This window comes from Nicotiana tabacum, chromosome 9, assembly GCF_000715075.1.
Source record: "Nicotiana tabacum cultivar K326 chromosome 9, ASM71507v2, whole genome shotgun sequence".
NCBI lineage: Eukaryota > Viridiplantae > Streptophyta > Magnoliopsida > Solanales > Solanaceae > Nicotiana > Nicotiana tabacum.
This window is the reverse complement of record NC_134088.1, coordinates 53,852,507-53,864,943: the sequence shown is the minus strand read 5'-3', so window position 1 is coordinate 53,864,943 and position 12,437 is coordinate 53,852,507.

Here is a 12,437-nt window from a genome sequence, read left to right as displayed (position 1 = left end):
AGAATATAGGGAAAAGGGTCACTGAAGTTCATAAGAGTTCATCCTAACAATATTGTTTCATATAGGTACAACCAGTAGTTAGATATGAATACAAGATTGTAACAATGGCAACTCAAAAGCTATTCTCAGAATTAATAGACATTGATATAGAGAAGGAGAGCATTTAAACACTTAGACTTTTCTTGCTTCAGTTAAATGGTGAGGATGTAAACTATGAACTTTCAAGTTTTGTCCTAATTAGGATTATCAAACAGTAATTTTGACCACAAGAATGCAGGAAAATAGTGTATGAAGATAGAGATCATAACAAAGTCATTAATAGATTATCTATGAAGTCTAAGTAAACATGAGAAGTCATTTGAAGCACATTAAGGGAACATAATCTTGCAGACTATTAGGATTAAGAAATGAGAATCATTAAAGTCGTATAGCAGGCTAGTCAATATCAATTTTAAGATATTCAGAAATATGACAAATGATCACATATTAACAACACCTTATAATAAACATGGAGATAATATTTTTATATTAATGATAACATCATAAACGACCACAGTCAACAGAAGACAACAAACACATCCATAACATTCTAATAAGATCAAGAAAAGAAGAGTTAGAGATGTACTGACCTTCTCGAGGGAAGCAAACAAAACATGGATTTCTCTTGATTGCTTAAGACCCAAAACTTTAAGTTCGAAACAGCGAAAGCACTCAGAAACAAAAAAGAAAGAAATCAGTAAGAAACCCTAGGTTTTTGAAATCTCACAATTACTCTTAGGTAACAGTTGTTGGTCGTTTTCTCTGTTAGGTTGTTCGTGTTAGATGAGAGCATTAAAGCCCCTATTTATAGTACCATTTAAGGCTTTAGGGTTTCAACAGATTCAAAATAATAGTGAAAAGTGACGAAAGATTGATGATGATAGCAAGACTGGAGAAAATCTAAAGAGAGAGAGTGAAATCAGAGTGAATCGGAGAGGAAAAAGAATGTAGTTTTTAACTGAGTGGACGACAACCGCTACAAGTGGAGAAGCCATCGGGTAAAGACCGGAGGTCACCTCTAGTAATAATTATCATGAGGAGCTCATACATGCTCTGATTTGGAAGAACGAGTGTAGAAACCAGATGAATGAAGTTTCATCATTTAGGTCTAGGGTTTCAAATTGGGGGTTTCGATTCAATCAATGAAAATGGAAATTAAAATCACTGGCTTCATAACCCAGGGACAAAGGAAACGAATCTGTAAGTCGGATTTGAAAGAATGAAGAAGAAGTGGGGCTTCAACTTTACTGGCCGTGTCTGGTATCTCAAAGTTGAAGAGCAAAAAGGGAAAATCAACGGGAATGGAGAAGCATGGAAGGACGATTCAGTGAAGGTTGTGTGGCATTGCACTGATTTGTGAAAGGTTTCATGACTGATGGGTTTGAAGAGATGAGAGAAAGGAGAGATGAAAGGGAAAGAGAGGCGGCAGGGGAGGTGAGAAGTGATTAGGGTTTGGGTAAGTTTAGGGGCCGTCTCTAAGTTTAAGTTGGGAGATGGAACGGTAGCCGTTGGATCTATTGATCAATGACTCCGATCATTTTGATAATTAGGAATTTAGAAATGATTAAAATGGGAAAAATTGGTGGCCGTTGGATTACTTTGATCAGACGGTTAAAAATAAATCTCTGGATGCTTAAGAATTAAAAAGGAAATAGAGTTAAAACGTGGGCCGTTGATTTAAGAGATAGACGACCCAGATGGTTTGTGTTTGTTTTATGTGTGCTGGAGACGAGTGACGTGGCAATCGTCTATTGGTCAAGAAGTGATGGCAAGGATTTCCAACATGGATTAAAGGGATTGTTTGGGTTGGGTATTTTGGGATTGGTCTTGTTATTTGGGCCAAAATAAATTTAAAAGATGTCCACTTTGCCTTTAGTTGAGAATTGCAATTGTAGCCTTTTGTCTTTTAATCCCTTTTTAAAATTAATTTAAATAAACTTAATAATTTTCAATAAAATATGGTAAAATTATAATTATTATATATACTACTAATTATTTTAGTTAATTATTTATAAAAATACTTTATTTTTCTAAATGGTAACACTAACTTCGGATTATTAACATAGTAGTCTAATTTACTAGAGGTTAAGGAGTAATACATTAAATTAACTATATATGCCTATGTGATGTATATAGAAGTTATTTCAATAATCTTAAAATGGTAAGTATATTTGTAATTACATAATATTAATACTACATGATTAAGTTTAAAACTAATACTCAATTAATTTATAAAAATAGGTATTTATTACTAGAAAACACTTTTAAAATCTTTATTGTAAATTATTAAGTATAAATAAATAAATTTTAAAAGGGAGGGTCAAAATTGTCCGTCAACATCCTTTCTTTTTCTTCCGCATTTTATTCAATTTTGCTCCACATCTCTTCATCTGCACACCACTTTATTCCTACACAGTTAAAATATAATATTAAACATAAAATAGTATAATTAATACTCAAAAGACGATGAAAAATATAAGAATGTGAGGCAATAATTTTCCTCTTTGTTTAAGCACTATCTTAATTTATACTCCACTAGCAAGAACAAGACATCAATTTATTTATCTATATTTCTCTTCTTTTGTTTCTGATTTGTTTTCTTTTATTTTATTTTTTTCAACTATTATATTTTTTATTTTTTTTGGTATTTCCGCTAGTGGTGTATTATTTTACAAAATAAGTACACATTTCCTCCATTCATTAGTTCCACTCGAAAGCCATCCAAACTTCCTTCTTACTTCTTCTAGGTACTCATTTTACAATTAAAGTGCTTTAAGAGGTAAAAAGATCAAAACAATGTCAATTAAGAACAAAGTGAGTATATGCTTGTAATGTGTGTGCCAAATAAAAGTTTATAGGTTCAAAAGGGCAAACTAGGGATAAACTTTATTTATGATAAGCATTAAAGCTCCAAAAAGATCAAAGAAAGCCTAAAATTATTTTTCAAACTGAACATCATCTAGGATTTCGCTTCAACACATATGCCGGGCAAGTTCTAGACTCAATTACAATACATGGACTACACAAAAATCTCACTTCACACACTTCACACATGGCACATGATTCACTAAGGATGGTCTCATTCCGACTCTCAATTAATGTAAGTATTCACGGAGACACAAGGTGTATTAAGCATTAAGCACAAAGTGAACACAAGTCAAGAAAACGAGAATTAGGCGTCAATAACATGTTATCTAGATAAACAAGGCACCATGGACAATTTCAAAACATAGGGAATATACTACACAAGCCAAAGCTTACATATGCTACTATCAAATAAGTTGAAGGCGCCTAGGTTTATCATTCTTCCTCCATTTATTCCTTAAATATTAATCTACTCTAAAAGTTTTAAAGAAACTACTACCCGGTTCAAACTATATCTCATAAAAAATAACCGAGATACAAATATAAACCACGGGGGATTATTACTACCTAAGAAAATAAAAAGATATATTTTTGTATTTTTTGAATTTTTAGTGTGTTTTTGGTTAGACTTTAATCCCTCAAGAAAACTGTCTAGGAGATCCATCGTCGGGAAAAGTCCAAATTTTTTTGATTTTATTCTTCAATTTTTCTGATTTCCTATATTTAAAAAATTAAATAAAAATTAAGCTACTAAAACTAATACTAAAATACTACACTACTACAAAAATAAAAATAAGAAGCTAAAATTAAAATACCAAATTAATATTTTAGTAACATACTACTACTAATTATCTAGAGGAATTCTCCCATCCCATACTTAAAAGAGTGTAGTGTCCCCAATATACAAATAAAGCAAAAAACAAAAATGAGGGTGGACAAGAAACTCCCTGAAAGGCCAAAGGCCGAAACAACAGAAGCTCACAAAGTACTCAGACTTCTCCCAAGGATGGTCCTTTGTGCGGGCACCCCACACTAGTCCCAACAATCTAGCTCGCTTTTTCACACTTCCAGTGGCTTTTCTTCATATGCTCATAATCCTACAAAATAAAAATAAATACTACAAAAATAAATTAAAAAAATTAAATATACAAAAATAAAAGAAAGCAGTAAAGCTAGGTTGCCTCCCAACAAGTGCCTAATTTAACATTGCGGTACGACATGAACCACTTTTTCCTCTACCTTGAACTTATGAATTGATCCCCTAATTTGGCTTCTTGCTTTCTGATATGCTCACGGGGTGGTGAGACAAATTTAATTGGGCCAAACAACCAATATCGCATTCTATACTTCTTGGCCGTAAGATGAGGTATGTAATTATGTCTCTCTAGCACGACGAATTCAATAATGTAAGCTACCTGTTCCCCTTCCATTGGATCCTCCAAAGGCTCAGATGACTCGATTTACATGTAATCATCAAAATACAATGTTGAAAAATATATGGAATGAGGACCAATATGCCCTAAATTTATAATTGTATTACCATTTACATCCTTATATTTACATGCACTAGAGTCTTCAAATGTAACATTATCTACTTCCTCACATGACTCTAGTGTACGTTTCTCAGCATGGGCATCATCAACAAAAATATGATCGAATGATTGGCTCTCCACTTTTAGCTCCTCAATTTGGCGTATAAGCTCTTTTTTAGCTTTACACAACTCATTGCTATTTTGTTGGGCGTTAGACATATCAACTTTTGTATTCAATTGAGCCTTCAAGTCAGGAATAGCAGTGATAAATTTATCGATCTCTTGTCCCAGTTCAGCTCTTCCTTCTATAAAGTATCTTATCTCATTTATAATTTTCTCACGTTGAACCTCATATATTTCAAAATTTTCATCTTGTTCCATTAGCCAAGATTGGCTGAAAATCTCCTCTTTTTCAAATTTTTTTCTCTTGCTGGAACTCGCTCTATTCATTCAATTCTTCTAGATTGGCCTTCATTCTTGTGATTGTTGCCCTCATTCTTTTCATATCTTTTTTGAGTTCATCCTGTTGCTCTGCTACTTGCCTCAAAATATCCCTAATATATGTATCACATTCCATATCCTACACTTTATTATTCCTATCAAACTCACAAACATTGTTAGAAAGATCATAATAAGGGCTCAGAGTAGGATAAAATAATAAGGACAACCATCCCAATGTCATCTTGACCACCACACATATTATAAATATTCCACTCAAAGGATTGAGATTGTGCATAAAACTCGCTTCCGGGAGCATTCTGACAATTTTTCTATCAGTAAAGTGCTCCACAATATGGACAAGGATCATCAAAATAAGAATATCCATCATTCAAATAATTTTCATTCCAAGATTCCATGTTAAAATAAATAAAAATTACTAACTAAACTAAAAATAAAAAAAACTTGAATATACAAAAAATAAATGTGTAATCTAGAAAAATAGATAATTCTAAGTCCCAGGCAACGGTGCCAAAAATTTGTTGCGGCCAAATGCACATGCAAGTATACACGATCGTCAAGTAATGAGTGATAAGATAAAGTATCGAACCCACGAGGACTTGTTATCAAATATCAACTAAATTAGACTATCCTAATTATCTAAACTAGAATTAAACCTAGAGGTATTTGATTCTAAACTAATTAAAATAATGAAAAACAAATAGTGAACTTTGAACAAAGGAATAGTAGATTTTTATGTTATCAATATAATGAAAACGATCTAGGGTTATGGGCTATCTAACAATCCTATTGTATTCTTCAATTGAATTAACTAATTAATTTATCTGATTTATTGGTCAGCAGGGTTAATATTGCTCATAAGAATCTGTCGATCTCCTACTCGCTTATTCAAGCTAACCTAATGCCTATATGTCTATAGAGTTAGAATCAACAAGAATGCATTTATAATTCCCGTGTGATAACCAAGCAAGACAATTAGCATATGTCTATCCTAACCGTGAATCTATTCCCCGATGTCCGAGTTGAAGAACTTGCTCTACTGAATCTTATGTGCAACCTAGAATTTCAACTTTCGAGTTCAATTCTATATTCGTAGATAATATTCAATTGGTGATCAAGCAATCAAATAATTAAGCGCAAGATTGAATAAATAAACTAATACGATAAATCAAAAAATCAAAATCAATATTCGAATAACAATAGTCATAAATGAACCACAACCCTAGAATGTGAAGGTTAGCTCCATATAGACATGGTAGCCAAACAACAAATTATATAAAGAAACATAAAAATTACTAAGTTTGGTGAAAGAAAAGATGAAATTTTGCCTCTACGGCGGCTCTGTGCTCTCCCTTCGTCAAATGTTATTCTGAAAAATGTCCCCCCTTCTCCAAAATAGGTTTTTGACCCCTTTTATACGAGTTGGGACCATGTAGGGCCGAAATAACCTTGTCCTGCATGAAATAGGAGACTTCCCATCACCCAATGTTCAGGGTAGCGTGGGGCGCTAGCCCTAGCGATGAATCCAGTAGCCTTTGACGTTGCTCTTTCAATTTTTGTTTTGAATTGTAACTCTTATCCCTTTTTGTCTTCCACTTGGGGGGACAAACACCAAAGGGTGTCCCCCCTTTGTCTACTCATTTTATTTTTTATTTTTTTATTTCCTCTCTTTTTTCTTTCCTATTTTATTTAATTTTGCTCCACATCTCTTCATATTCACACCGCTTTATTTTTATATAGTTAAAATATAATATTAAGCATAATATAATATAATTAATACTTAAAAGACGATTAAAAGTACTAGAATATGAAGCAATAATGATTAAATATGTGCATTTTTTATCCGAAGATCAGTCTTTAATTAGAGGTCCTGTTCTGACACTATGTCATTTATTTAGCGAGCCTTTGTGTGTTTACTATGCTAATATGAAATAAGAGGGAGGTATATGATAAAGTCATGCTAGTATGTTCAACTTCAGAGCCCAATAAGTGACCCTGTTTGCCTGGTTGAAATGTTAACTTATAATCATATATCTGCTTTGCCTTGGCTAATTGTAAGTGTGTATGTCCTATTGACTTTTGATCATTTGGGTATCTAGTAAGTCTTCCCTTATGTGATCTGGACACGGCTGATCTTAATAGCTTAGGGAGTTCAACTGAATGTTATTAAACATGCGTTATGTTAGATTTCATGCCTATAAGATGAAATAATGGGACTGAGAATTGACTACCCTATTCATGTTTAATGCTTCTGTGTACTCTTACTGATGACATGAATCTCTATAGTCAGTTTTGAGTTGGTATGGATTATTCGCATGTGAGGAAGTCTACAACTATGTGTTTGTTTGTTCTTGAGGGTGTTTTTCTTAGACTATTATGGTATCTTGTCACTTGCTTTGATAATTTAATCTTGACTAAAAAGAACTCTGTCCAATAGGGTCTTTATGAAGTAATGGACCTTTAATAAAGTTAGTGGATAAGTGCATATGTTTATATTTTTCAATTGTTGATGCCTTAAACTACTTAATATGACCTTCTTGAACCTGACATTGTGTAACAACCCGACCGTTTGTTTTTCTTTCTAGATCCCTGTTTTCCTAATTAAGACTCCCCGTATGTGCTTCTACTGCTTTATGAATTGTGGGGATGGTTGGTTTAGGTTTGGAAGAGTTCGGGTTGAAATCGAAACACTTAGTTCCTAAATAGTGGCCTAAGGTGGCCAAGTTTGACTTGAGTCAACATTTTGGGTAAACGACCTCGAAACCGGAATTTGAAGATCCCAATAGGTTTGTATGATGATTTCAGACATGGGCGTGTGTTCGTATCGGGTTTCGGGTAATCCGGGAGCGTTTCAGCGTCCAATGTGGGAAGTTAATTCAATGAAGATCTTTCTAGTTCCTTAAATTTATTTTGGAGTAGGCTTTAGTGTTATCGAGGTTTATTTGGGATTCTGAGCCTAGGAATAGTTTTGTGTGGCGATTTATGACTTGCACACAACATTTGGCATCATTCCGAGTTGATTTGATAGGAATCAGACGCGCAGAAGTGTTTTTAGAAGTTTTGAGTTTCATGTTGAATTCATGCGCTTTGGTGTCCGATTCGTGATTCTAAATGTTATTTTGGTGCTTAGATCAAGTGAGCAAGTCCGTATTATGTTGTGGGATGCGTTAATGTAATTGGATGGGGTCCCGGGGGCCCCCGAGTGTGAAACAGATTGGAATCAGACTTGGTTTTGGACATGGGGGGGGGGGGATTTTTGGTGGCTTCAGATCTGGTGCAATTGCAGCTGCGTGGGAAGGGACGCAGGTGCGAGCTCGCAGAAGCGGCCCAATGGTCGTAGAAGTGGACTTGAGGCTGGAGCTGGGTGGTCGCAGGTGCGAGGCTTTTTCCGCATTTGCGCATCCGCAAATGCGATCGAGGATCCGCAGGTGCAGAAATGGGTTGGCTGGTTGGGGGGCGCAGAAGCGGAAGGAGTCCGCAGAAGCGAAAGAAGTCCACAGAAGAAGACCCATAGAAGTGCCACCTCATCCGCAGAAGCGAGGAAGCTGGAGGCCGTGGGGGATCACATATGTGACCCTTTGACCGCACCTGCAATTCCGCAAATGCGATCAAGTGGCCGCAGGTGCCGAAATCGCTGGGCAGTGAGGGCTTTTAATCCGAGACTTAGGCCATTTTTCCTCGCATTTTTATTTGGTCTTGAGAAATTTTGAGAGCACTTTTGAGGGGGATTCTCATCTACAATACAAGGTAAGTAAACTCCACCCACTTTCAAGTTAAATACGCGGATTATAGGTAGATTAAACATGGAAAATTTGTGAAAACTTGTGGGATTTGTGAAGAACCTAGGGTTTTGGTAAATTTGTGAATTTGGTGGTGGACATTAGAGCAAATTATATATTTGAGTTCGGGAGTTTATGGGTAACAATTATATTCAAATATTTACGGAATTCGAGCACATGGTCCGGGGGATAAATTTCATGAATCCTTCAAATTGGGTTAGGTAACTACTATAAAAGCTAAATTATGAACTTTTGAGTATATATTTACTAGTTTATACGACTTTCGATTAGTTTCAGAGCCCTCGACGTCGTTTGAGGAGTTCTAGTGAGGTTGGAGAGCCGGATTGAGGACTTGGAATTGAGGTAAGTCTCTTGCCTAACCTTGTAAGAGGGAACTTATCCCCTTAGGTGTATTATTATTGCGTGCTACTTGTTGTGGGAAGCTACGTGCGTACGAGGTAATGAGAGTCCGTACGTAGCTATATTTCATGACATGTCCGGGTAGACTTAAATTCACATCTTGCTTTTAATTGTACTATTTTTTCTTATCATGTATATTAATTGTCTTGATTAGGATTGATACTGAGGGTTTAAATTGGAAATATCGACTTAGCTTCTTATTTCAGAAAAATTGGGGAAATACTTAATAAACTATAAATCCATGTCTTCTCGTCTCGCAAGTGCTTCCGCGAGCGAGGAAAATTTCTCTACTCGGCATGATGGTAATACTACTTGTAACACCCCGGAATATTTCGAAGTACTTAAGTGTAAAGCCCGGTAAAAGTTTGGGTTGAATAATGCACCGGAAAGTATAGGAAAATTTTTGGCGGAAAAACGCGTTTATGCGGTCCATTATGTGACCGCATAATCACTCTGCAGGCCGCATAATGGCCGAAAAAATGAGCAGGAGAGGGCTATTCTGGAAGCAGCTATGCGGTCGACTATGCGACCGCATAACTATTATGCGGTGCATTATGTGACCGCATAGTGACTGCATACACAGACAATTTTTTTATCATTTTTGTCAGCAATTATGCGACCGATATGCTGTCCGCATATCCATTATGCGGTCGTATATGCGACCGTAGAACCGTTCCGGAGCTCCATTTTTGGATTTTTAAAACCCGACCCTATTTCGTTAAATACACTCTTTGGGCCATTTTTGAGCATAATTTGATATTTTAGAGTAAGAGAGAGTGCCCTAGAGTGAGAAGGTGTTCCTCAATAATTGATTCTTCAATTCTTGCTCAAGTTTTGGAAGATTAAGAAGGGAAACTCACTAGGTCTTCATTCTAGAGGTAAGATTCTACACCCTAACCCTCAATTTCGAATTTTGTCTAAAATGGGTAATTAGCAAGAAAATTGTTGGGCATGAGAATTGTTTATTTTACATGCATGTGATATGAAGAGGTGTAGGAAGGTTGTTGAACTAAGCACGGTAAATATTGGATTGTGGGATGATGAAATTCTCCATAAAAGGACCTTGGAACCTTAATGCACGCTTAGTATTTGATAAAATACATAACTGAGCTAGAACCATGATCATCTTCCTAATTTTGGTTCAATTTGTCATATTTCTAAAATAGATTGAAGTTGCTAAGAATTTCGGAACATTTAGAGTGTAAGGAAGTTCAAGGGAGGTATGTTGGCTAAACTCTTCTTTAAGAATTGGAATTCCCATTATCCTTGTAAGTTCCAAGATGTTGATTACAAACCGAGTGTTCCAATAAGTTTTGTGATAAATATATATGTTCAATTTTTGTTTCAAATGATCTTATCATATTGCATTATAAATTGAGGATGTGTTTCAAAACTATGGATTGTGTATCCATATGTTATAATTTCAAGTCGTGATTTATGTGAAAGTTATTATGCCAAGTTGTGTAGAGATTGGGATTTTGATACACCTCCACCCACATATATTGGGGTGAGGCAGCATGACCGCTATGTGTAGGGATTATGGTATTGTGGGACTGCACCTTCCCCCGCATTCATTGGGGTGAGGCGGTACGACTGCTTTGTGTATAGTTTGGTATTGTTGTGGCACCACAACCCACATCACACACACACACACATACATACATATATATATATATATATATATATATATATATATATATATATATATACACACACATTCTTGGGTCATGTTGTCTCTAGTGAGGGGATTAAGGTTGATCCTCAGAAAATTGCGACTGTAACGAATTGGCCGAGGCCTACAACTCCAACAGAGATTCGCAGTTTTTTAGGCTTAGCTGGATATTATAGAAAGTTTGTGGAGGGGTTTTCTACTTTTGCCTCTCCATTGACTAAATTGACGCAGAAGGCAATTAAGTTCCAATGATCAAATGCTTGTGAAAAGAGTTTCCAGGAATTAAAAGCAAGATTGACTACGGCGCCGGTGTTGACTCTACCAGAGGGTATAGATGGATTTATGGTATATTGTCATGCTTCAAGAATCGGGCTTAGGTGTGTATTAATGCAACATGGGAAGGTGATAGCTTATACTTCTAGGCAACTAAAGAATCATGAAAAGAACTATCCAACACATGATTTAGAACTTGTGGCATTGGTATTTGCATTAAAAATTTGCCGTCATTATTTATATAGGGTCCATGTTGATATATTCATGGACCATAAGTGCCTTCATTATATTTTCAAGCAGAAGGAATTGAATCTGAGGCAGAGAAGATGGCTTGAGTTACTCAAGGACTACGACATTGATATTCTATATCATCCGGGAAAGGCTAATGTTGTGGCTGATGCTCTTAGCCGGAAATCTATGGGTTGTTTGGCTCACTTGGAGGCATATCAAAGGCCATTAGCCAAGGAAGTTCACCGATTGGCAAGTTTGGGAGTTCGTCTTGTGGACTCTAGTGAAGGAGGGGTAATTGTGTAAAATAGGGCTGAATCATCGCTTGTTGTGGAAGTCAAAGAGAAGCAATACAATGATCTATTGTTGGTGCAGTTGAAAGAGGGGATTCATAAACATAAGACCATGGCCTTTTCTCTTGGCATGGATGATGGTACACTAAGGTACCAAGGGCGACTCTGTGTTCCAAATGTGGATGGTCTCCGGGAAAGAATTATGACTAAAGCTGGCACTTCTAGGTATTCCGTGCACCCAGATTCTACAAAAATGTATCGTGATCTTAAGGAAGTCTATTTGTGGAATGATTTGAAGAGGAATGTGGCGGATTTTGTGGCAAGATGTCCAAATTGTCAGCAAGTGAAGGTTGAACACCAAAGGCTCGGTGGGTTGGCACAGAACCTAGAAATTCCAACGTGGAAGTGGGAAATGATTAATATGGACTTTGTGGTAGGATTACCATGCACTACGTGCAAGTTTGACTCAATTTGGGTGATTGTGGATCGACTCACGAAATCAACACACTTTTTGCCGGTTAAGTCTTCCGACACAGTGGAGCAGTATGCTCAGTTGTATATCAAAGAAATAGTCAGGTTGTATGGCACCCCAATTTCCATCATTTCTGAGCACAATTCACTGCTAACTTTTAGAAGAAATTTCAGCAAGGTTTGGGTACTCAGGTGAATGTTTGTACGGCCTTTCACCTGCAAACTAACGGGCAGGCAGAGCGGACTATTTAGATGCTTGAGGATATGTTGCGCGCTTGTGTTCTAGACTTCAAGGGTAGCTGGATGGCCATTTACCACTCATAGAATTTGCTTACAACAATAGCTATCATGCTAGCATTCAGAAGGCACCATTCGAGGCTTTATATGATAGGAGATGTAGATCTCC